At 37.4% G+C, this 25,102-nt stretch overlaps 1 protein-coding gene and 1 long non-coding RNA gene across 8 annotated transcripts in view; both read right to left on the reverse strand.

Moving 5' to 3' along the window:
• The window catches only part of DIAPH3 (diaphanous related formin 3), a 473,996-nt gene that overhangs the window by 64,527 nt on the left and 384,367 nt on the right, over nt 1–25,102 (reverse strand). The window lies entirely within an intron of this gene.
• On the reverse strand, nt 1,143–23,994 carry LOC140701205 (uncharacterized). The gene is made up of 3 exons (XR_012080164.1): nt 23,682–23,994; nt 1,629–1,724; nt 1,143–1,322 (listed from the first exon to the last, which is right to left on the reverse strand). It is a non-coding gene; the product is annotated as an uncharacterized lncRNA (long non-coding RNA).

Here is a 25,102-nt window from a genome sequence, read left to right on the forward strand (position 1 = left end):
GAGGAAAGGTCCAGACTGGCATGCATTAACTGCTTGTCAGCGATGGCTTTCCTAATGAATTGCCCTGTTGCTCTGTATCTCACTGATTACAGTACAACAGCTTTCATTAGTCACTGCAAATAAGACTTGGTGCCACCTTATTTACATCCTACTGCAAATAATTAGCATTTCATATTAGAATCGTCCAAGGCACTTCTGAACTTACAGCAAGACTATTTGACATCATCCAATACTTTTTTCCCTCCCGAACAAGCTTGAAAACAGAGTCAGTGCTTTTTCGGTACAACGGTGTCACCAATGAATTCTACCATGGCTTAAATTCCTGCCAATATTATAGCTGGGGATATCAAAACGCGGCAGTAATTAGACCTTGCAAGCCTGACTTCCCTAGTGGTAGAGCTGTCACAGAAGGGGAGGAATTGATATTCAAAGTTTATAATAATTCAAACCTCTACAATTATTGCTAGAACACGAACACTACCATTTTAAACGGCAGAGAGCAACCTAAGAAAAATGCCTTATTGAAAAGGTAAAAGACGAAAGTAGCATCATATGCTTTGCTGATCAATGCCTTTTCTCTGTTAGATATTTATAATTACTTATGAAAACTCAAACCTGATTATTACTAACTTGGTAAGGAAGTACTTCTTTTGAAAAATGTAGCTGCCATATTTAACAGTTTGCAAAAGCCTATTCTATTACAGAAATTAGAACTTCACTTTATAAGTGCGGTCTTCTAGAATTAAATACATAGATTTATATATATTATTTCATATAACCAAATTGGTAGGAAGAATTTTGCACCCCAGTTATTTCCACCCCTATATAAATAATATATGTGCGTGTATGTATGGACTCATATAAGCTTTATATGTAAATGATGTTTTCTGTAGCCTGCCCATACAATAAGACAGGAATCAGTGAGTCAAACAATCCTGAGTTTGTGTGACTATGCTGTTCACAGACAGAACTAGCTAACCCGAACACAGTATCCCAGAATAGGGTAACCATCAGCCCAGGCAATCGCTGGGTCCATATGCCTGCTCTCATTTCTCTGACCTTCCCATCGCTGGGTTCTGTGCTATGGGTATAGATCTTGACACCTACTTCAGGGCCTCATAAGATAATGGAGTCTCCCGGGCCAGTTAACCAACTCAGGAATCCCCAGCACTTTATGTATTTCTTCCAATTCTACTGAGTCACAGATCCAGTGTGAGAGTCTCCAGATGGCTGATCTGGTGGCCCCTCACTCATAAGAGGGGTGATCTTCTGGATCCCTCCTGTCTTAGGATTTCAGTTTCCAAGATAGTTAACCATCCTCACTAGATATTTGAGAAAAAAAGGCAAGTGGGTTTTAAAATGTAATACAATAATAATGATAATAATAACAGTAATAAAATTAGCACTAGGTGCAAAGAAGTAAATACAAACACATTAAAAATAATAGTGTATAAGACCATTGGCTAAGAGCTCCCAGTGATTGTATTTAAAGATTAGAGGCTAGAAAAATACACTCAGTTGATAAAGGTCTCTCATATAAATTTTCTGATCTTTAAACGAGATTGAAGACCTTCAGTTTTTTTTACATTAGAGAGACTCTTTTTTACATTAAACGTTTTATTCCTTACCATGTCTCTCAGTGGAGACTCTGAATTAATTCTATCTGAAGAAGCCTCTTCAAAAACAAAGCAAACTCTGTGGATTTCTTGCAAGGTCAGTGTGTCCTGCAGGAACAAAGGGGTGTTTATTTCCCCTGGCAACAGCCAGGTGGTCAAATCCTTAGGGGAACAGGTTGTTGTTTAGGAAACTGGGATAATAATTAGGTCCTATAACCATGAGGTCACATAAAGCATAGTAAATAATTATTTGATACCCAGGGAAGAGAACTATTAGAATTTGTCTGGGCTAATACATAGTCAGCCTTTTTTCTATATGTCTGCCTGAAATGAATGAGACAATTTGGAAACTTTTTCCTATTGGAGTCCTTAGCCTCATCCATCCATCTTTCTCAGCTAAAGGATATGGACAGACAAATGCGTTTGAATCCCACCTGGTTCATTTACTAGTTATTTAACCTTGAGCGTGTTATTTAGCAACTTTCTGTGCCTGAAGTTCCTCTTTTACAGAAATGAAGTGGGAGGAAAGGGGGCAGGGCAAACCACTGAGGGAATGACACAGCATCTGAGGACAGGACAAACTGGTTAGAACCAAAATGGCTAAGATTCGACTTTCAGTAGACCTTGAGCCTCACGGTGCACCCACAGGCACCATGACAGTTTCCTGGCTGACCATAAAAGGTCAAAAAGTGGGGGGAGGGGGGTGTTTCCTGGAAATCCAGAAATCCTCCCCCCTTCCCCAAAGTAGTTGGAATAATCCTCCTATACATTACCATATGAAATTACCGAGCCCATAAAAACTAACAACTCTGCACCTCGTGCTCACTCTCACTTGACTTCTGGGACGGCCCACACTCTGTCTACAGAGTACGTGTCTACTTTTACTTTAAACTAAACACTCCCACACCTCTCAGGGTCTCTCTCCTTCTCACCTTTGAGATAGCCCACATTCTGTCTATGGAGAGTGTATCTCTCTAAACTTGCTTTCACTTTACCATGCCTTGCCCTTGAATTCTTTCCTGCGTGAGGCAAAAACCTGTTCTCTCACAACATATATATCCCTATGCCTTATGGGACTTTTACAATGATGGAATGGGTTACTACGTGTGGCACAATACTGCCTAGCTATAATAGGAGCTACATAAATATTGGCTATTATTTTTATTGTTAGGAAGATGTGATGTAGAGAAAACAAATAAACCATTATGAACTTATGCACTTAAAAAAGGAATTTCTTGTCTAGTCTAGTATTGAAGCGGCCTGGTTATGGTCTTATGCATCCAGCCTACCACCACATACAGTCCCCCTTGGTATCCTCGGGGAATTGGCTCCTAGAACCCTACAGATACCAAAATCCATGAGTGCTCAACCTCCTTATATAAGACGGCATAATGCTTGCATTGTTTACATGTAACTTACATAATCCTGGCACATCCTCCATATACTTTCAATCATCTCTAGATTACATATAATACCTAAGCCAAGGTAAATGCTGTGTAAATAATCATAACTACAACGTAATGCTATGTAAACGGTTGCCAGTGTGCTGCAAACTCAAGTTTTGCTTTTTGAGAAATTTCTGGAATTTTTTAAACAATTTCTGGAATTTGGTTGAATCCATGGATTTGGAGGACTGTACCTAATTTGATATGCAACCCTAATGACCACATTTTGGTCTCTATTAGTCTTATCCACTAGATAAGACTTATCCACAAGAAAATGAGTGCCGTGGAGAGTCACTGATTCCAAATTCTGCAGCAGGGAAAAAAGATAGTCAAAATGAGCTCGGGACATCTTGTTACCAAAATATAAGGACACATTAAACAAAAAAAGTCTGGGGTAGTGTTAAAAGGAGACAGAAACTTGAAGAGGGCTCTCACTGGACCAGTTTCACAAGTTGGGCATCAAAAGGAAAAAAGAGAAATTAGTCTTTGTGAGTTCAAATATATTCTCCTAGTTTCTTGTTTGTTGCTTGGAGCTGCAATATCTGGCAAGGCTAGACCCCCAATGGTCACTCTTTTTTTTTTTTTAAGTATTTTTTCTAGTTTTTGCTTCTTTGTTTTTCCATTTGAATTTTAGAATTAGCTTATCTATTTCTAAAAAAAGTTCTGTAGATAATTTCATTGTAAATGATTTAACACTGATTGATAGCTTTATGAACTACTAAAGAATTCCTAGAAAAAAGTAGGAAAAAGACCAAATAACACAACAAAAATGGGAAGAGGATATAAAGAGATACAAGATATATAAAAAAAGAAAAGAAAGAAACTGTGTATAAACGACAAGGATTGGAGTGAGTTTTCTATAAATTTTCAATTTTGAACCATAAGAATGTATTATAACCATGGTTCATTGGAACAAGCTGAATATGTATAAATACTAGTTAATTATGACACATAAAAATGGAAAATTAATATATAGACATGAAATGATATAAATAAGATATAAATATAGTAAGATTTTTTATTTTTTACTAATTTAATATATAGGGAAGTATTGATACTTAATGAAGAAAAAGACAATATACTTATATGGATGAATTTGTCTCCATCTGTATAAAGCAGAAAAGCATATATATGGGGCACTATAAGTAAGAAACATAGTTCCACAAAGGCAGGATATATTCCAAGAAGTAGGAAGAGTTCCAAAGAAAGGCTATAAGAGGTCAGGTAAACCAATGTTTCGAGAGGAGAGTGGACCATGACCACTGAACTACTCAGCCCCACGGAGCTGAAATCCTGAATGACTTCACTAATTAGGAGATCCTCAGAAGGTACAATAATGCCCTTGGTGGAGTATGCTGGAATAGCCTGTGACCAAAACATTGACATGGCAGAGAAAAGAAGTACCAAGTTTCCTGGCAAGGGGTTGACATCAAAGGTTCCACCAAGACAGAATGCTGCTGCAAGAGAAGGTGGGCTTTGTAAGGTCCATGATGAAAAAACAGCTAGAACTCCAGCATCTACCGTAGATGCTCCTGGGACCTACACAGTGAACATCTAGCCATCGAGCGAATCCTAGCATCAAACTGCAAAACGCTGATGAAGAAACTGCAGATTTTGTTCAACAGCAAATAGTATTTCAAGCTTAAATGTTTAATGCCGATGAATGTCTCAAAGTTCAAAAGAAAATCCAATCATATAATTAGATTTAAAAAGAATATTTGGAACAATGAGACAAGCAAAGCAAAACAAAAAAAAAGGGTGCCATTTCGATAAATATTAAGCGATCTAATTAGACAGCCACCATACCAACTTCTGTGTCACACTTCTGACCGGCAAATTGTGCCTTCACACGACAGAGGCAGCTCTGTAATTATAGACAGAGGCAGCTCTGTAATTACACTGATCACCACAGTTAAACACCTTAGAAAGAGAATGAGCTAGTAAATCAATGAATAAGACATAATTGCCATATTCGAAGATCATACAAGGCTGCCTGTTGTCTATAGTTCAATATAATTATTAAAAAAAGAAAAGGAAAACAGTTAGAAGAACCAAAAAGTCAGGTTGTTCAGCTTTCCATAGCTGACATGAAAATGTTTGTAACTAAATTTAGAAAGATTTCTTGCTTATCTTCTGCTGGTTTCACGTGAATTTGAGGACTTTTAACATCTTGATGGTCTTTACTGACCATCTGTCAGAATCCTGGTGCCACTGAAAATATTTAAAAACCTATTATTATGAGAACTGATCCACTGTGCTAAACTACACTGAATCTCAGATGAATTTGGAAAAACAGTGATTAACAATCTCCAACTTTGACTCTCATTGCTCATTAAAATTTGATGTCGTTTTCTTTTCTTTTTTAAAAATTTAAAAAATTTTTTATTGAAGTACAGTTAGTTACAATGTGTCAATTTCTGACGTATAGTATAATGTTGTCATGTTTTCTTTATCTGTACAGAATGCTATTAAAACATCTTCCCTAAAAGGTCCTTTTCTAAAACAAAAAGTTTAACTTTCTTCACTACTTCAAAATTTAGTTCAAATAATATTTTGTTTATAAAGCTTTTTCAGTCCATCCATATTCTTCTCATTAGTATATTCCAAGCATTGATTTGCAATTCTATTTGTTATAAGCTGGTATTAAGAAGGTTGGTTGTTAATGATATAATAAATATACTTGTGTTTGTCCTGTGTATATTTTATTCTGCAAATTCCTTGAAGTCCTGGAGCTTAATTTCTCTTACGTCTTAGTAAGACTGTGGGGTTTGCATTAACTTATTATTATTACAATTAAAATTTTTACAAAGGGTGCCTCTCAGTTTTGGCTTTAGTGTATTTATCAGTAAAATAAGAGAATAAGATTAGAAGAGTATTTTCTAAAATTTCGGGTCTCTATCCATCAAGACTGGCAGTATATATTTTATTTTTAATGAAATACAGTAGATTAGAACAGACTGGATTAGAAAAAAATAGACTATATCACAATGAAGTAAAGGTAAAAACTGACATTTTTGTTTTCTGGTTTTTAGGTAGGTGTGTGTGCATGTATATGTAGGGAGTCTTGTATTATGTTCTTCTAAATATGAGTTAAGATCAAAAAAGTTTGAATGCCACTGGGGATAGAAGATCCTTAGGTTCCTTCAATATCTAGATTCTGTAATTTCTAAGGTGCTCACTTAGATGTTAACCTTTTTCTTATATCATTGCTCATTAAGAACTATTACTAAATTAGATATAATTTGATCCAAGGGAGACTATTAGGAAAAATTCTAATTAAGCACATTAATGAATAAAAAAATTCATTACTGAGTAAAACTTAAAAGAAATAGATTTCTCGTAATTTATTTTTCTCAAAACAAAGCCAGAACAAATTTCCATAAAAATTTTCAATTTAAAATACCATAACAACTACTACTGAGAAGATAATAAAAACTACTATTGAAAAAGCAGTGTGGAAGTAGTGTGTTCCATCATCTTATTCTTAAGTTTAAAATAAAAATATCCTGAAAGGTTTCTGGAAGATATCCTTATAAAAGAAAAATACATCACTTCTGATGAATTCATTACAGACAAAATCTAAAGAATGATATCCAAGATATGGAGGTTTAATTATATTTAATTTAAGTCTTCTCTGCCTGCAGTATCACAATCTCTTAAGAGTTATCTGGTTTATGTTTGCTTAGGAAAAGAAAACCCCAAACTAATATTCACCCTATTCTCTTTCCAATATCACCCTTCAAGGGCTGAAGGTACTGTTCAGAGAAGGCAAACGTGTGTTATGTAACATGTCACTTCCCTATTCAGATCCATCACAGACATCACTAAATGAGCACACAGCTCTTTCCAGTGGAGCCTTTCCTAACCCAGTACTTTAGGAAGCAACTGTCAGTCGATACGTTGTTGAGAGGAAATATTTCCTGTGTCTGGCCCAGATCAGAATCTATGTATGTCAGAAAACTTTGGCATGGAAACCAAGCTGGCCACACACACACACACACACACACATCCCTGTACGTTTGTATGTTTGTTCAACTGACATACATACATGCACTTAGTCTGCTTTCACTTAGATAATGAGGCAGATTTAATCAGTAATTCAAACCTTCTACTGTTTTTAGTTCCTGAATTTGATTTATTCAATGAAACTCAATCGATTCATAGTCTTCAAATTCGGCAATCAAGATCATATATGAAGGTAGACATCTGGTTCTTATAATCTCCCTTTCTCTGCTCCCCATTAAAACCCACATTCCCATTAAATGACTTATTTATGTAAATGATACGTAACACACAATGTTCTGCATTAAAATAAATAAGTATTATTAACAGGTAACAGAGTCTTGCAGGGGTAAAAAGGAAAACATGGAAGACTAGCCTGATCTAACAAAAAGCACCATAAAGTCTTAACTGTTAAAAACACCTAATTTTCCCCTTTTGCTCATTAACATCATCTCATATCAAAAGTTCAAGTTCATGAATTATTGAGTAAATCTGCCTCTCTAACTCATCTGACTTTGCCTCCAAGGGCTTGTGTCACTTCCGCTTCATGTCAGTGTCTTGCATGGCTGAGTTGCCCACAATCCGCTTTGGCCACTAAAGCTCAAGTCACTCGGAGCCATCGAATCAATTATAACGGCCCCTGCTGTCTTACACTGACAACCCGTGATTGATAACAACACCTGTCTGCCTTCAGTTCTCATCTGCCAGCAACAAACCAGTCCCTCCTGCTCTCACTGGCAGTTGTCATAAATCAATAGCAATTCCACCACACAGAAAGGTGCTGGCGACTCTCTGTAGTCCACCTGGGCTAATTTTCTTTTCAAATTTTAAAATATATAACTATTAAGTAAGATTAATGCCAAAAGTGTATCTCTTGAAGAGTCTAATATTACATGTAAGTGATCTCATAATGTAATACCATATAATGTTCCTATTCTTTAATTTGATTTTTAAAGTGAATGACTCAAACTCCACTAAAACTGTGAAAGAGAAAATTTTACATACAAATGCAATGATTTTATATATGATAGAGAAAAATGACACTTCTTTTTAGATTATTTCAGATCTGACATCAGGCTTTTAATCGACTGTTTAAGAAACAGCTCAACAAAATGTCTCAAAAACATTTGTTTTTTACTATTTAGCAATGTCATCACAAAAATGAACTAAATATTTAAATTCAGTATTATAAGCAAATATCAGTCAACAAGCATTGAATATTAAGTGCATGTAGAAGATTGTACTTTGCAGTTATGAAAATATACATTTTTCCTGAAAGTTATTCCTTATGGACTAAGACCAGGGCAATTTAAATCTTTTGTGGAGTTGAATAACACCAAGTCATTTGCAGTAAGAGAAAACAACACTGATTTAATTTGCAGAATTTGGAGGACACTTTTAGAATTTGTAACACCTCACTATGCAATTTTCAACATCAAAAAATACTTAAAAAATCTGGATACATTTGACATCGTATTCGGTAGCAAGCTAATTTACGCAGGAATGAATGATTCTTGCAGGAATCTTTCACAATAAAAATAAAACAGAGATCATTCATAATCATGTAAAGCACTTATATAAGGGGAGAGGAAAAGGAAAGGGGAGAAACATTAAAGACCTATTTTATATAAGGCACTAATAGGCCCCTTGTATACATGACTTTATTGGCTCCTCAAACCTTTAAGATAGGCATTTTTACCCCAATTTACAAAAAAGGACATAGGGGCATGTCAAACTGAATTTCAAGTTACTTTGGCCTGATTTCCATGCCTTCATTCTTTGTGTGTTCATTTATCATTTACTCACCGCCTACTGAGAACATATTATGTGTTCTATGCTAAACTAAGCATCAGACATAGAAAAATGAATAAAACACAGGCATAGGGACTTCAGGTAAATGAAACAGACACCAAACCAAGGAGGTCGTAGCAGTCACGGATATAAAAAGAGAGCACTGCAGTGAGAAACGCAGTAACAGTTCTGCCAACTCCAAACCCCAACGTGCATGTACTTACAAAGCTTGACTTAAATCACAGTGCAGCTAACTAGCATGATCTTGGATAAGTTTCTCTCTTAGCTCGCCTTTTCTCATCTGCAAAAATGGATTTACCTCAAGAAGGTTGATTTGAATTTGAAATGAATTAACATATTCAAGAAAACACCGGGCATATGGTAGTTGCTCATTAAATGTTACTTTTGTTCTCCCTTTATACACAAATCCTTACCTTCAAACTCCTTCCAAGTTTACTTGCCAATCCTCAGAAATGTACAAGACTTATCTTCATTTAAAACATAAAATAATATGATTTAGAGAACTCTGACCAAAACTGGTCTAAGGTCATTTTAATAAAGATCTTTGTTGAGATCTTTGTCGAGATCTATGCCTGCCCAAGTGAGGGGACCACAGCCCTTTGAGGGCAGTGGATGGGGTTGGGGTGTCTAGAGTGGCTGGTCAAAGGAGGACAAAGGGCTCAGCAGAGTGGCCCCAGAGGGACTGTGCCCGAGTCACTGCCCAGCCCAGGAAGACGTCCACTTGCCAAAGTAGTACTTAAATTGCTTCAGATTGTCATGTTCCCTTTAGCCCACTTCCTCTGTCCTTGCACTGGAAAGAGAAGGGGCTGTTACATTAGGCAGGCCCCAACTGAGAGATCTGCCAGACTGTCAAATACTAAGACTACCAAGAAGAAAGTATGCACAGGAGAATATATATTCCCCAACATTAAATAATTAAAACCTATAATCTCATTAATCCATGAAGATAGTTTTAAGTGGCACCACTTTAAAAAATTTACTCCTTCATATAATAGCTTGCATTTGGGAATTCTGCAGATACAGTCAGTTCTGCATCCGTTCCAATAACAGTTACAGCCTGACCTGAAATGTATCTTTCTGAATTTTAGGTAATATGTTCTGACCACAGAACATATTACCTGTGTCTCTTTTATAATGAAATATTTTCACGGATACATCATTTATCCATGAAAACTTGACTGTGTTTACAACCAATAGCTTTCCCACTTTTGGACATTTTTTCTTTTCTCTCCCCCCCACTCCTCAACACAACAGTAAAGTAATACAATTTCATATATTAAGAACATTTCAGAGCTGAAGTTTAAATCCTCTGCTTACTGGCCTTCCATTTCTCTTGACCATGCTGTAAGGATCTATCCTTCATGCATAGGTCCAAAGTATCACAATTAACAACTGTTAGTAAAGAGATTAGTAAAGGGATTTGAAGGTCTGAATTTGCATTTTGTTAAGACGGTGATCTTCCAGAATAACATGCTGCATGAAATAAACTAAGCACATTTCATCCACTGAATTGTAATTTGAATCCTGAATGTATTTGGCATTCTAATATTGAACTATTGGAAGCCTCATGATATAGTAGAAAACCTACCTCAGACACAAGAATTAGACACTCTTTACTCTTTATGTAGCCATGTGAGACAGTTAAGTACTCTGATTACCCATTTTCTCATTTGTTAACTGGGGATACTAATACCAACATGTGTGGTTCACAGGGCTGCTCTGAGGATCAGTGACATACCAGCAGGGCCAGCAGCATCAGGAGTGCAATACCACCTATGATCTTTCCCATCTCTAATTATTGCTCTGGGCCAGGCATTCTGTGAAAAGCTTTGAAACACAGAACTTATTTAATACCTACAGCAATCTGAAAAGTCCATTTACTTTGTGGGTTTTAAAGAAGAGGATACTTGAGGCATAGAGAGAGTAAACATTAAGTAAATATTACAGCTGGGATTTGAACCCTGGTCTGCTTATTCCAATGCATATCTTCTTACCAACGTGCTACACTGACTCTTGTTAAGCATTACAAAATGCAACGAAGGGCACTGGAGAATATAGAAGAGTACCCGTACTTACATGCCAGTCATGGAACGTTAGCAGACATGCACCATTCATGTTTTTGATACTGTGTATAATCCTTCTTATCTACCTATTCAAGGGTAGGTTGCAGACTCATTTCAGAATACTCTTTCCTGATTTCTCTGAAAAATATACTCTTGTCTAAGAACAATCAAGGAACATTTGAAGCATAAAACTCAAGAGATACCTATTCTGTAGTCAGAACGATCCAAGTTCCAATCCACCCCTACCATAGTCTACATAAGAGACCATATAATAATGATTTCACCTCTCTTTACCTTGGAAATAGGAATAGTCTGACCTGCTTCACAGCACCTTTGTAAGAGTTAAGTACATAGTGCATATCACACAGACAGAGCTCAGTAAATGGTATCTGCTAATATTAATTACAATGATAGCACTGATGACATTTAATTAGCCTGTATGCTGAGATCTCCCAAATGCTACGCCTAACACCATGCACCATGGCCTTCTATAAACTGTATAATTAGCAAACAATGGATAGTTAAGCAATCAATAAAAATGCCATAGAAGAAAGTAAAAGCAAGTTGAATTCTAGCTTTGGTATCTTGAGAAAAACTTCATCAAGTTGTATGTAAAGTTTCTTAAAACTTTCAACAAGCCAGAATTAGATAACTTATCTACCTTTCTTTTACCAGTTAGAATCATTTGATCCATATTCACAAAACAATATATGTACTTCTCCCCTCATATTTTTCACATTGATAAGGGTGTGAAGAGCAGGGGATGGCAAAACGAGAAGACTGGAGAAGATGTAGCCCAAAAGCATGGAGAGCATTTGCTCACACAGATCTGGTGAACAGTGGAGTGGCTCAAGGTGTCCATACCAAAGGCTGGGAAGGGAAGAGGAATGATGGGGATGGTGAGCTAATTGGGTGACCTGGAATTGCAGGAGAGCAATGGGGCGAGTTTCTTCCTGCACCTCACACCAGCCATTAATAGGTCATTTTTACAGTTGACCCAGCTGGCATCTCTGACAAGACGAGGAAGATCATCTTAAAGAAAAATTTAAAATCAAGCAGGTGCTACTTAAAAGAAAGAGACTGGGTACAAGGGGTGCGGTAATTAGGAAAGAAGAAATACGCAGAAAAGCTTTTTTTCCCCTTGAATTTCCTCTCATTATAGGGATGTTTGGGAGTATATGCATGGAAGACAAATATGCAAAGAGAAAATGTGGGTAAATATAACAGGGAAAGAAAAAATTCTAACAGCATTTATGCTATACTGTACTACTTATTTGAATTTCTCACATCTACATCATACTACAAATTTAATATTACAGGTTTAAGTGGATTTTAGAAAGAAGAATACCATTGGAAGGCATCGCTAGCAATAAGAGAATTAAGTATTGCTAGCAATAAGAGAAAGGATAGCAAAACGCTAACTTTTAGAAATATATTCCACTTTATGTTGCTAAATTATTCACATAATCCTTTTTTCCCAAAGACACATGACTTTTTAAAACTTTTATCTTTTTATTAAAAACATTTTTTTGTTGTTGTTGGAGGGGGTAGGTTATTTATTTATTTATTTATTTATTTATTTATTTATTTATTTATTTATTTAATGGAGATACTGGGGATTGAACCCAGGACCTGGTGCATGCTAGGCATGCACTCTACCACTGAGCTATATCCTCCCCTCACATAATCTTAAATAAATTAAAAATCATTAGGTAGACTGATAAAGATTTCATGCAAGAATAAAATCTATAGCCCAATTCAAACAGAGCTAATAGATCAACAGTAAAAGTTTATAAAGTCTCTTAAATTCCAAATATGACCTATTTAAATATTATTCAACATAACATGATTTATAAATAGAAAAAAAAGTGTATAGAAATTACTATGGAAATTATTCAGTTTCTTATTTGATTTTTTATTATAAGCATTGCCTCAAATTGACATATTTTCTGCCTCCTCTATGTACTTTCAACATAATAATGCTAAATCAAAATTACATAATACACATTAAAATATATAAACAAAAAGTAAAACACTTCAAAATATTTAAGTTTTGTTGTTTTTTTGGGACTTTAAAGTTATGAATTAAGAACTGTAAAAAGCTGGAATTGCATACTTAAAATATGTTTCATATGAAGATCTGGCATTAAACTTGTTACAAAAATGTGGAAAGTATTAAAAGTATTATTCTTTAAAAATATATAAATAAGATGTGGAGTTAATGTTTACTGAGTACTTCAGCTGGGGAAGACGGAAAAGTTCTGAAGATGGATCGTGGGGGTGGTTGCACAATAATATGAATGTATTTAATGCCATAGAATTGTACACTTAAAATGGTTAAAGTGGTAATCTTATGTTATATATATTTTATCACAGCAGTATGTATAAAAGAAAAAGGGTGAAAAATACAAGATAAAGAAGTAAATAAAAGGAATAAAAATAGAAGATTAAAGACCATATTCTAGATAGTAGAATTAAATATAGAAGATTTAAAAAAAGCTTTTGGAAGACAATAGAATATTGACCTTGAGGTGGACAAAGATTTCTTAAACAGGACACTAAAAGTGTTAACCCCAAAGAAAAGTTCAACTAATTGGATCACATTAAAATTAGTCTTTTTGTTAAAGAAAAAAAAAAACCACCACTGAAAAAGTGAAAAGGCAAGCTGTGGAGTGGAAGAAAATATTTGCATTATAATATCCATCAAAGGGCTGGGATAGAGTGTATCAAGAACTCCTCAAATTAACAGGAAAAAGGCAACTTAATGGAAAAATAGACAAAGACCTAATCAGTCACTTTATAAAAGAGGTTACAAATGAAAGGAAATACTAATTAAAGCCCCAGTGTAATACCAACACACACGGGCAGAATGGCTAAAATAAAAAAGAACTTTAAAAGACTGGCAACACCAAGTGCTGTGGAGAATATGGAGCAACTGAAATTTCATTCCCTGATGATCAAAGCACAAATTGGTAAGACTGCTTTGGAAAAAAACTTACAGTGGTATTCGTGAAAGCTAAACCTAACCATACACTGATCCAGCAAGTGCACTCCTAGGTGTTTATTTGACTGAAATGCATACCAATGTGCCCCAAAGGGCATGTTTGGGAATTTTTATGGCAGCACTATTTAGAATAGCTCCAAACTGGAAACCAACCAAAGGTACTTCAACAACAGAATGGACAAATCATACATTATTCAAATAACGGGAAATTAAGCAGTAAGAATTAGCAACCCATTACTCTGTAATATCATGGTTGACTTTAATAGACATGTTGAATGAAAGAAGGCAAATTTCAAAGAGAACAGAACGTAATGTTCCATTCATATGATGCTCAAAAACAAGCAAAATTGCCCCATGGTCTTAGAAAGCACAGAATGCTTACTTACCCTTGAGAGGTGGGAGAGGGAGGAGGTAAGGAGTTAGGGACTGGAAGGGGACTGGAAATAGGGCTTCCGGGGGTACTGGTGATGTTCCCTTCCTTACTATGAGTGGGGTGACACGGTGTGCTCATTTTGAGAAAATATATTGGACTATGTACTTCTACAATTTGTGCCTTTTTCTGCATATATGTAATATTCAGTCAAACACATACATATTAAAACTTAAAGCAGGAAAAAAGTTAAATGACAATGTAACGATCCCTCAATTTTCAGTGAAAAATGGAAAGAATCGTAATGCACTAAAAGGCCTATCCGTGAAACACTGCAATGGAGGATGCTAATTGCTGACACATATCCCTGCAGATTTTCAGCAAACACAAATTCTCTAAAAGTTTCAGAATCTTGAATAGCATTGGATTCGACAACCAAATGAAGAAATGGCTGGGGCAAGGGAGAGACAAAGTCAGATACCGAAATACAGTACAGGATGTGAGTTGAAGGAGAAATAATGGGGACACATCACCCTCCAAGCCAAGCGAGACAGCTACAGGTAGAGAAGTGACAACACCAGGTTCCACGACAGAAAGCCTGTGACGTGGGAGGCATTACTAAGTGCCACAATTACTTGGACACTGAAAAGCAAAGGGAGACCCAGGGCAATAGGAAGAAAGTAGTGGAAGAAATCTGAATCTCAGCATGTGACCATGTAACTGAGTAGGACCCTATGAGGCCTTCCTGGGACAGACCCCTCTCCCGTATCCTCTGCTGGAGCTCCTCTCTGAAGTACCCAGATAATAGTATCTGACTTCTTCAGATGCTAAAACTACCATCAAATGGAAGAAATTAACTACTTGATGAGCATGTAGTCCCCAGACCCACTGGAGCCTAAGGACTGATAATCATCAACAAATCAGAGAATGGTGCACAAGCTGATCACATATCCTGGGATGCCCCTCCCTCAGCTGGCCTTTAAAAATCCTTTGCAGAAGCCCTTCAGGGAGTTTGGCTTTTTGAGTATGAGCCACCCATCCTCCTTAGTGGGTCCTGCAGTAAACCCTTCTCTGCTCCAGACTCTGATGTTTTGGTTTGTTTGGCCTCACTCTGCCTTGGGCATACGAGCTCGCCTTCCATAACAACTATAGAAACTCACTGTCACCAACTACCCATCTCAATCCCTCCCCATAATATTTCCAGCAATCCACAAATGAGTAGTAATCTGAAAAGACCAGGATGTGATCTAAGTAGAAATGCTAAAAAAAAAAAAGGGAAAATAAGAAGAACAGATCAAGGCATGTCTACACAGTAGGTCACGTTTTTACTTTATCATATTTTATGTTTATATTTAATCAGCTTTGACAATTCACTCTTTACGAATTATGACAATACTCCTCCGAAGTGAAGAAATGATACATTTTGAAGGTGGTGTTAGGTAGTTAGATAAGTTGGGGCACCGGGCGGATAAGGTGGAGGAGAGAGACGATGGTCTGGAGGATGGCTATGCCCACCTTCAGCATAAAGGGAATTTACTTCTTCTGGATGATAGTCAGCAAGACACCGGTTAGAACCTGACAGCTGCAACTGCAAGATAGCGACAAGGACCTAATCAGACATGACCCAGAGGTCATTGTAATATAACTAGCATTGTGGTTTAGGCTCCCCACCATGGGTTTTCCTGTGTGCATTATGGGTAAGGACATGAGCAAAGAGGATGAGCATAACTAAGCACTCCAGGGGTAAGAGCTGTCAATCAATCTAGAGACCACCTCTAAGCGAGGGTATAAGAGAAGGGACAAAGACCATTGCTATCCACTCTTGGATCAGCCCACCTCCTGTTCTTGGAGGTGTACTTTCCCTTTGCTAAATAAAACCTTTAAAATCTTTTGCTACACAACATTTCTGTCTCCCATTTGAATTCTTATCTTTCAGGCAAGACAAAGACTGGGGTCTTTTACCTTCCCTTTTTGGGGTAACAGTGGCAGTTCCCAGAGTGGGAACTCACATTTTTAATCTTAATGAAAGGCTGAATGTGAAACACAGAGGCATCAGTTCTAGAAGATGAAGGAATTGTATGAGTTGAAAAGTCTGGGTCACAGTGGGAACTGCAGATGATTCTAACAATGGCTTGCAGTGGAGTCTGGTGATGGAGTGCAGAAAGGGGGAACCTGCAGAGGCATACGCAGGATCACGTGCGGGTTACACTCTGAACCACTGGCATTTACTCAGAGTGTAAAAATATCTGTATTTTAAGATTATGTCTTTACTGGTAGTAGTATGGAGGAATGAAATGGATGGGAGGAAAACTGGAGGAAGGGAGACTGGTGGAGATACCACAATGAAGCCGTCTAGAAATGAGGATGGATGGGAAGAAGGCAAAGGCGCTCAGAGAGAGGGAAGGCCAGGTATGAGCAGCCTCATGGAGGTGAGATAAACTGTAGCTGGTGGTGAAGGATGTCTGCACACGACAGTGGTGGTGATGAGATAAGGGAGCAGGTCTCCATCATGGGGGTGGTAATCAAGGTTGAGTTGACAGAGGTCAGGAGGTGGGATGGGATAAGAAGCTCCAGATGCAGCAAGTAGGGGCCTGAGTTAGGACCTCTCGGGGGAGAGACCACACTCATCCTCGCCTCACCCCTTATAGGTCTGTGTGACAGCCCAAACTGAGGACTGTCCTGAAAAGGTACGAAATTTCCTTTTCTGAATGTTTTAAAGAGAAAGTGCCCAATTATCTTTTTTGTAATGGCTTTCATAGATCTACTGAAGGGTCTCTTTTAGCCTTTTGATTCTATGACAACTGCCCTTTTCAGAGTCCTATAGGGATGCTTGGGGAATTAATGGGATATTTGTAAAGCATTTTCATTTCCTTTAAAGTTTTTATTTACAATCCATTTACATACATTTAAATGCAGCTAGAAAAGCATATTTAAATTCAATTTCCTTTGAAATTGCCAAGGGAATGCAAAAGGGAGAATTTAAAAAGCGCTTTAGTAGGGGAAAAAAGTCTACATACCACAGGCACAGACATCACTGTCACTTCCTCATCTCAAAACACACACACGCAGACACACATGCACACGCACAAACACACACACACACACATACAATTAATTAAGTAAAACAGTGGCAAACCACTTCTTACACTAAGTTTTTATTAGGACCAATTCTTTATTTTCTCTGGTAAGTTTCTATACTGCTGAAAACCCATCTGGGTGCTGGCTACATGCTGAGTTCATTTTGAGAAAATAAATTGAATTCCTATGATTTGTGCATCTTCTGCATGTATGTAAAATTCAATAAGAAAATAGCAACCAACAGCCAAAAATAAAACCTCAACTTTTAAAGATGCTTATAAGTGTGATACCACATGAAGATGTAACACCCAATACTTAGACTCGTATAGAAGTCAATTATCTGGAAAAAATACAATCTAGCGACAAATGACATTACAGGTAGAAATAATAGTAACCAGTAAGGTCACTGGCATTAGGGAATCGGAGATGAAGACGATGCCCCTGCCCTCCAGCAACTCATATTCCAGGAAGAATGACCACTGCCCACTGCAGCACCAGCTACGAGAACGGGGGCAGAACGCACTACGGCGGCACAGAGAGCTGGGATTGTTTTTCTTCAAGAGTAAGTGGGATGGGGAGGGCATGGGCCTGGAAGGTGACATCTGAAAGGGAGCTTTGAAATTTAAGAAACGTGCCTGACAAGGGAGAAAAAGAATCCTGATCCAAGGGAATAACTTAAGATGTGGAGCAACGAAAGCATTTTAGTTAGAGAAGATTAGAGTGGAGTCGATGGACAACTTGTAAAACTCGGGGCCTTTTTGTTCCAGAAAGGTTTCTTGCTGCAGTTGCTTTCATAAGACCTGACAACTTGAGCCTGCCTGGAAGGAAGTATTTTAAAACTTAGTTACTTTTTTGTCTTTCTTTTTCCTCTGGCTTTTAACACACAGCCTGAGGTTTGTCAGCATGTTTAACAAGAACAAAGCAAGAGAATAAAAGAGAAGGCAAAACTGAAGGGAGACAGGACTAAAACCCAACATGGCAGGAACCAGGACTATTTCAAGTGTGAGTACTGTTTAGCCTAGGGGTTAACTATCCTTTAAAAACAGAATGCCAAAGGTTTTAGCACTTTTTCTGCTGTATCTGGAGGGTGGCCTTTTCAACAGTGGGGGGGAGCACTTGGAATAGGTATTGCAGGGTGTTGAGTTCTCTCATAATTTTAGAGCACAAAGAGAAGAAACGGGTTCAATAATGGCTGGTGTGGACAGAAAATCAAAATGGAATTGGTATTGCTAAGCGAGCTCTTTAAAATGGAGCCCAGGGGCCACTGAGGAAGCACGGCTCACACACATCCCAGCCTGGATGGATTCTGACCTTTTGGCACTTATTGTCCTGACAAAGGCATCCAGAACATCTGCCAGAAACTCAAGATATTCATCAGACCCTTACCCTAAAATAGCACGTGACAGCCATTCCTTAAGGACAGATAAGAGAACAGCCTCATGGCTTTTGCTTTATAAACCTAATTCTTTCTCTTCTCTGAATCTGTGTCTCTGGAATTGCAATTTTTAAGACCCCAAGTAAACTCTTTTCTTATTTGCAGCCTTCTGTGCTTTTTCCTCTCTCTCTTTTTTTTGGTTGACATTGATGTGTGCAGTAGAGCTATTCCTTGCTCAACTAAGGATCACTTGCAAGCCAGTGGTTACCAGTTCCTAAGTTTGTGTAACATACGAGGTAAAACAAGTTTGTACATACATACAAATATAGGTCAAGTTAAATTGTCCTTCATTAAAATCCCATTCACCAACAGCCCAGACTTTACTGAAACAATGAGTTGCTATTAGCTAGGGAATTGAAGGCTGGACCTAGAGATGTCCTCTTCAGCAACAGGTGAACTGTCACCAGCAAACTCACTAAAAATAAATACACATGGTCAATGCACACTTTAAGGTTTTCCACCAATAATTTTTTTAAACAAAGAAATTTTCTAATTAAATTTCAACCAATTATGCCTACTCTGTTTGTTTGGCAGTTTTTCCTAGTGTTGAAAGCATATTTCAGGCAAGTTTAAGTAAATAGTATGAAAGGATATAGATTGAAAATGAATCTTCCAAATCACTGGTTCATGCAGTTGCAATGATTTTTTTTTTTGCACTATGGGGTGCTCTTTTTAAACAACTTTTTGTACCTTAAAAACAGCAATTCTGTTCTTATATTGCTTAAAATTTATCTCCAGTCAATAATACTTACATTACCTATTTAACAACATTCATTATCATATCTATCTGTTGTAATCAAATATTTGAAGTATTTTCATTTTAGAATAAAAAATCAAAAAAGAACCAAAAGGAAAAATACTAGTTTTGAATATTCCTGGAATTGACATCAAGATTTTAAGCCTTATTTTCACAGTGAAATCTGATATTAAATGTTCAGAGATATTATCCCAGATCACTGTTTCCAAAATGCTCCTTTTCCAACTAGGGACATCTTAAGGAGACAATAACCATTTTAGAAAATTGTTTAAAAACAGTTCCTGAGAACCTACCTCCAGAAATTCTGATTCAGTAGTCTGGAATGAGGTACATGAAACTACTTTGTAAAGAAGCTTCCCAGAGATTATGACACACAGCGAGGTTTGGAACTACTGATAGAGTTTTTCTCATTATGTATAATTTATAATTTAAAAACTGCCATTTTCTGGCTTTTGACTAATCATTTTCATGCAATGACTGACAAAGAGAAAATGGAATCCAATTTTTAAAAAATTAAAAACTTGAATTATGCAAAAGTTACAAAATCATGCTGAGATGCAAAAAAATGTAATTAGTAGCTGGAAACATTAATTTTTGACTAGTTTTCTTAGGAGCAAGTTGCTTAATTCTGGGCACAATGAAAAATAATTCAGATAACATTGCTAAATTGTGAATAAGACATGGTTGGCTTAAAATAACTGAGAAATAACTATAAAAATGAGCCACGCTATAAACCACAAAAATACTAAAATATATCTAACAGGTTGTCAAGGTGACCCATGCTACTAATTACCAATACATGAAAAAAAAAAATCACCACCATATTTAGGACTTTCGGTATAGGACTACCATTTTTAAGACTTAGGGAAGAATTCCAGATAATGTCCTGTGAAGTCTTGACTGCAGCATAGATCAAGAGGGACCGAAGCTACTAAAAAAAATTCATATGACATACAGATTTTGCAGCTAGATTTTTAAATCAGGCTGCCTCTGTCCATGCATAGCTAGAATGGTTCATCAACCTTTCCAGTAGAACCAGAGTGGGACATAGCTCCTTCAAGCTTCCTTTATTTAAAAGGTGGGACAAGGAGTAAGTTGCTTGAGCAAGGGTTAAAGCAGAATTTTAAAATTTAGGTCACTCATTCTCTCCTTTTCCCAGAGGAGTGTTTCTTTTAAGCCATTCGGGGCTGTCTTCACTGCCAATGTCCACCTCAGAAGAAATCTCAAGCTGCAAAGGAGAGCCACCTAATTTCATGAGCACTCATGCAAATTTTCTCTTGGGTTTCCTGAGTTATACCCTAGGATAAGCTCTCTCTGAGAGGCCAACCTGATACAGGAGGGAATGGGGCAGGGCACAGCCATTAAACAAAAATGACACAACAATTAGCATCAAGATGCTGGAAGATTCAACTCCCAGTAGACCTTGAGCTTCAACATATGATTATTAAAATGCAACAGCTTGCTAAATAAATGGCACTCCCACAGGTGCCAGGACAGTTCCAAGGCTGACCATAACAAATCAAAAAGTGGGTGATGGCCCAATTCCTGGGAGTCCCAGCCCCTTCCCCAAAGTAGCCGGAATAATCCTCCCACTTGTTAGCATGTGAAGTTACCGAGCCCAGAGAAACACAACCTCGCATGCGGGGGGGGGGGGGGCTCGAACTCTCTCCTGCCCTTTCCTTTGACTTCTAAGATGGCCTGCACTCCATCTATGGAGTATGTATCTCTCTGAATAAATCTACCTTCACCCTATTTTGGCTCACTCTTGAATTCTTTCCCACACTAAGCCAAGGACTCTCACTTGGCAGGGCACATCCCAGGGCCTCGTCTGAGACCTGGGTCACAGCCATCCTCTCACGCCCCATTTTTTCCGTATCAAATTGTCTCACATTTGAGTGACCCATCATTTCAGGAAGTGATTACCCTGCCATCCACACCAGATTGAGGGCAGGAGAACCAGTCTGGGCCCTGGATTCCTTTTCCTCTTCTTCAACTCTTCCTTCCCAGGTGATACCCTCTGCGTCAGTCTCACTCCAATCAAGTGAGCTGATTCTAAAAGCCTGTGGGCTGTCAGCTTCCACTGGAAACTGTTTGGGAATGCTTTGGTTTGTTTGGCCTAAGTGAGCCAGATGTTGGGCACTAAAATCAAATGCCTGTAGACCACCCAACAAGACAAGTGGGGCTGCAGGTTTCTACACTGGAAGGCGATGGGACATACTCAGTAATGGCTTTGGTTCTGCCCCTGGAAGAAAGCTGGTGGGGCTCTAGGTACCACAAAGAGCTGGCTTTCCTGATGAGGTTTAATGTTACTATGACAGACTTTGGAACATTCCTTGATATTAGAGCAGTCCTCACCTCATATCCAGGTTTTGGTCCTTCCATCTCCCTGGCTGTTAAGGAAAAGAACTTCCGCAGAGTGAGGATGGACAGTCTATCTTATTTCCCCAGAGGGCTACTGTGGATCAGTCATGATGTAAATCCACCCTGCCAGCTATCACCCAGTCCACTGCTAAGCTGTGTGTTAACACAAATTCTCTCTGCCAAAAAATGGATGTGCAGCCTCATGGTAAGGATAATATTTAGACTTCATTTATTCTCATAACTCTGGGAAAACCCATCATTTGAGGGGTGCCAGAAGCCACGGTTAGTGGTAAATTTGACAATAACTTGATCTCTGTTGACAGAGAAATTAAGAGTATTAATACTAATTTACTTATTTTATCATTTATTGTAAGTTCTTTTCTCATTTATTATACTGAGAATATAGTGTTTTAGAAGTACAACCAAATATTTTAAAGTTGAGGATTTAATAAAAAAAAACCTTAAAAAAATTCCTCAAAGCTTATTAAGGAATATCTGAGATGCCTTGCATATAAAATTCACAAATAAGATACATACATTTAAAAACAGTATTTGTTATATAGTTTATAGGTATTTTCTTTTCTTACTTAAAAATTATGAAAAGAACACAGTATGTCTCAGAAAATTTCAGCAACTAAGTTCCAGGTTTTTTTTCCTTGGAATTTATGGACTGAATATCTATTTTAATCAATGGGATAGGACTAATTTGTTTAGTGTTTGAAGCACACAAATGACTTATGATCAGCATCATCAGAAACAAATTTCTTTTGTGACACTGAATGATATTCTGGTAGTCATCTCCCTCGAAATGGCAGGACATGGGATAAAAATATTAAATGTACACGGAGTGCAAGGGAAAAAAAATCACACTGCATTGAAAGGCCTTCTTCTCTTGCTCTCCAGTGAAAAGCGGAGTCTATAGTTATGACTGAGCCAACCTGATACCAGTTTTGACCATTTCAATACAAACATAAAACTATGGAGAAGAAGAGCTTGACATAACAAGCCTATGATGTTAGTTCCTCTACATTTTAAGAACATTTCAGACAGGATGCACCTTCAGTCTACTCAATTAGTAGGAACAGACATTAAATTTATACCTAAAACATACCTTGAAATTTATTACTGTGTTTACATAGTATCTGGTTTTTAAAATCTCATGAACTTGACCATTTTTATGGGTCAATACACTTTTAAAGGTTTAGATATAATAGTATAACAGTGCCTCACATGTTCTCTCGTGCCATTAATATATATATTATTAATTATATATATATATATATATATTTTTTTTTTCTTCCCCAAGTACCCAAAGCAATTAGGTTTAAAATGAATTACTAGCCAGAGGTTTAAGAACGTTTTCCCAAATTAAAGCAGCATGATAGACCTTACAATTGGTAGATATCACTTCATCGTTTATTTGTCAAAAGGGGTCTGTTGTCATTTATGTTGAGTTGATTTTCACTTTCAACTCATTTCTGGCAGCCAAATCATAAGTCTCTAAAAATAAGGGATTATAAAGAGAGGAAGTAGTTACAGGTATAAACTGAATTTAATACCTAAGAGAATTACAATTGGTTGGTTCCAACCAAACGAATCATTTTACCTTAGGCCACAGCGATGCAGTTTCAGAGGGAAATAAAAGGAAGAACCATTGATCTGCCTCCTACAGCTGCCGGGCGTTCCAGGATTGGGTTTAGCCTGGATAAACAGTTGTTATGATATGCCTGGCACCTACCTCTGAGGGACTGGTGTCAAATTAATCTCCATGTCATCAGTACCTTCTCAACAGGTTTTAAACAGTCTTCTCTTTCCCTCTAAGTCCCAGATCAACAGTTGTCAGGGTCTGAGTCAAGCTGTGCTTCTGCCCACATAGCGGCACTGTCAGCACTGTCGGCTGCTCAAATGATTTTTTAAGCAGAGCAGCCGGTTGCCTTCAGCAGCAAGTCTTTTGGGGGCACTCCGTGCTGTTCACCCAGAGTCTCTGGCTGCTCTACAACTGTGCTAGTTAAGGGATCGACAGAAGGAACAACAAATGGCTACAATTAGCATTCGCCCTGCTCCCGCAAAAGAATTTCATTGCTATGGCAACGGGAGTTGCCCAGACAACACAGGGCTTTGGCTAAGAACAGTGCACTGCATTATACCAAGTACAGAACAAAATAGCTAGAGATCAGGCTCTCGCTTCACGGCACAATGATCTCTGCCATCATATTTAAGTTTAATTAACAAGAGCTGATTTCTTAATTTTGGGAGCCAAAGTTCTGGCTGTAACAGCCTGAAACAAAGTATCATTATTGATTCAGCCTTTTAAAATCCCAGTAAAATAATTACAGAGTGATTACAACTGATTCCTCTTAACTTGATTTTCCTGTTTCTACCTTAAGAGATAGCCGTTACTTACATTGCTGTAACAGTGTTATTTACAAACCCATTTTTTCCTTAATCAGTTGAATGTGATATAAATATACACAACCTTTGAAAAATTAACATGAGCTTCCTTATAATATCTAAGCAATTTATATCAAGAGCTACAATCATATAGTTCTGGTAAATCATTTAAAGTCAAACAGGCAACTATTAATCACACTGTTTTAAAAGTAAACTTCTAAAGCAGAAGCCTGAAAATATCTTGACATTGGTTTGGTAGTAGTACAAGGAAAATGGAAAAATTAATCTAAATGACACAGAAATAAGCTACCTTGGTTACCATTAAATGGCTCTGCAGTCAAGCTACATAATTGGATCAGCGCCACTCACAGTCATGTTAAACCATTCTGTGGATCTGATCCAGAAGCACTTCTTAATGAGCCAAGAAGGGGGACATGTTCAAGCAGCATGGGACAATGAACCTAGCTGGTATAATTTGGCAGATGACAATCTTCTTTTCCTTGTTTTCTAAACTTTTCAAAACTCAAATATTTCTCCTTTTCACCCAACATCCCTGCCAGCCCAGGATCAAGTGTTATTATCAATAGTAACAGTTAACGTTTATTGAACGCACAGTGCTTTGCATGGCTTGTTAAATTCACTTTTCACAAATACCCTGTAAGGTGGGCATTGTTTCTGCCCACTGACATATGATGAAACCAAGGTGCCAAGAGATTCAGTAACTCTCAGTATGTAAGCAGTAAAGCTGAAATTCAAAACTAAGTCTGT

The sequence above is a fragment of the Vicugna pacos genome, chromosome 14 (assembly GCF_048564905.1).
Source record: "Vicugna pacos chromosome 14, VicPac4, whole genome shotgun sequence".
In the NCBI taxonomy this organism is placed as follows: Eukaryota; Metazoa; Chordata; class Mammalia; order Artiodactyla; family Camelidae; genus Vicugna; species Vicugna pacos.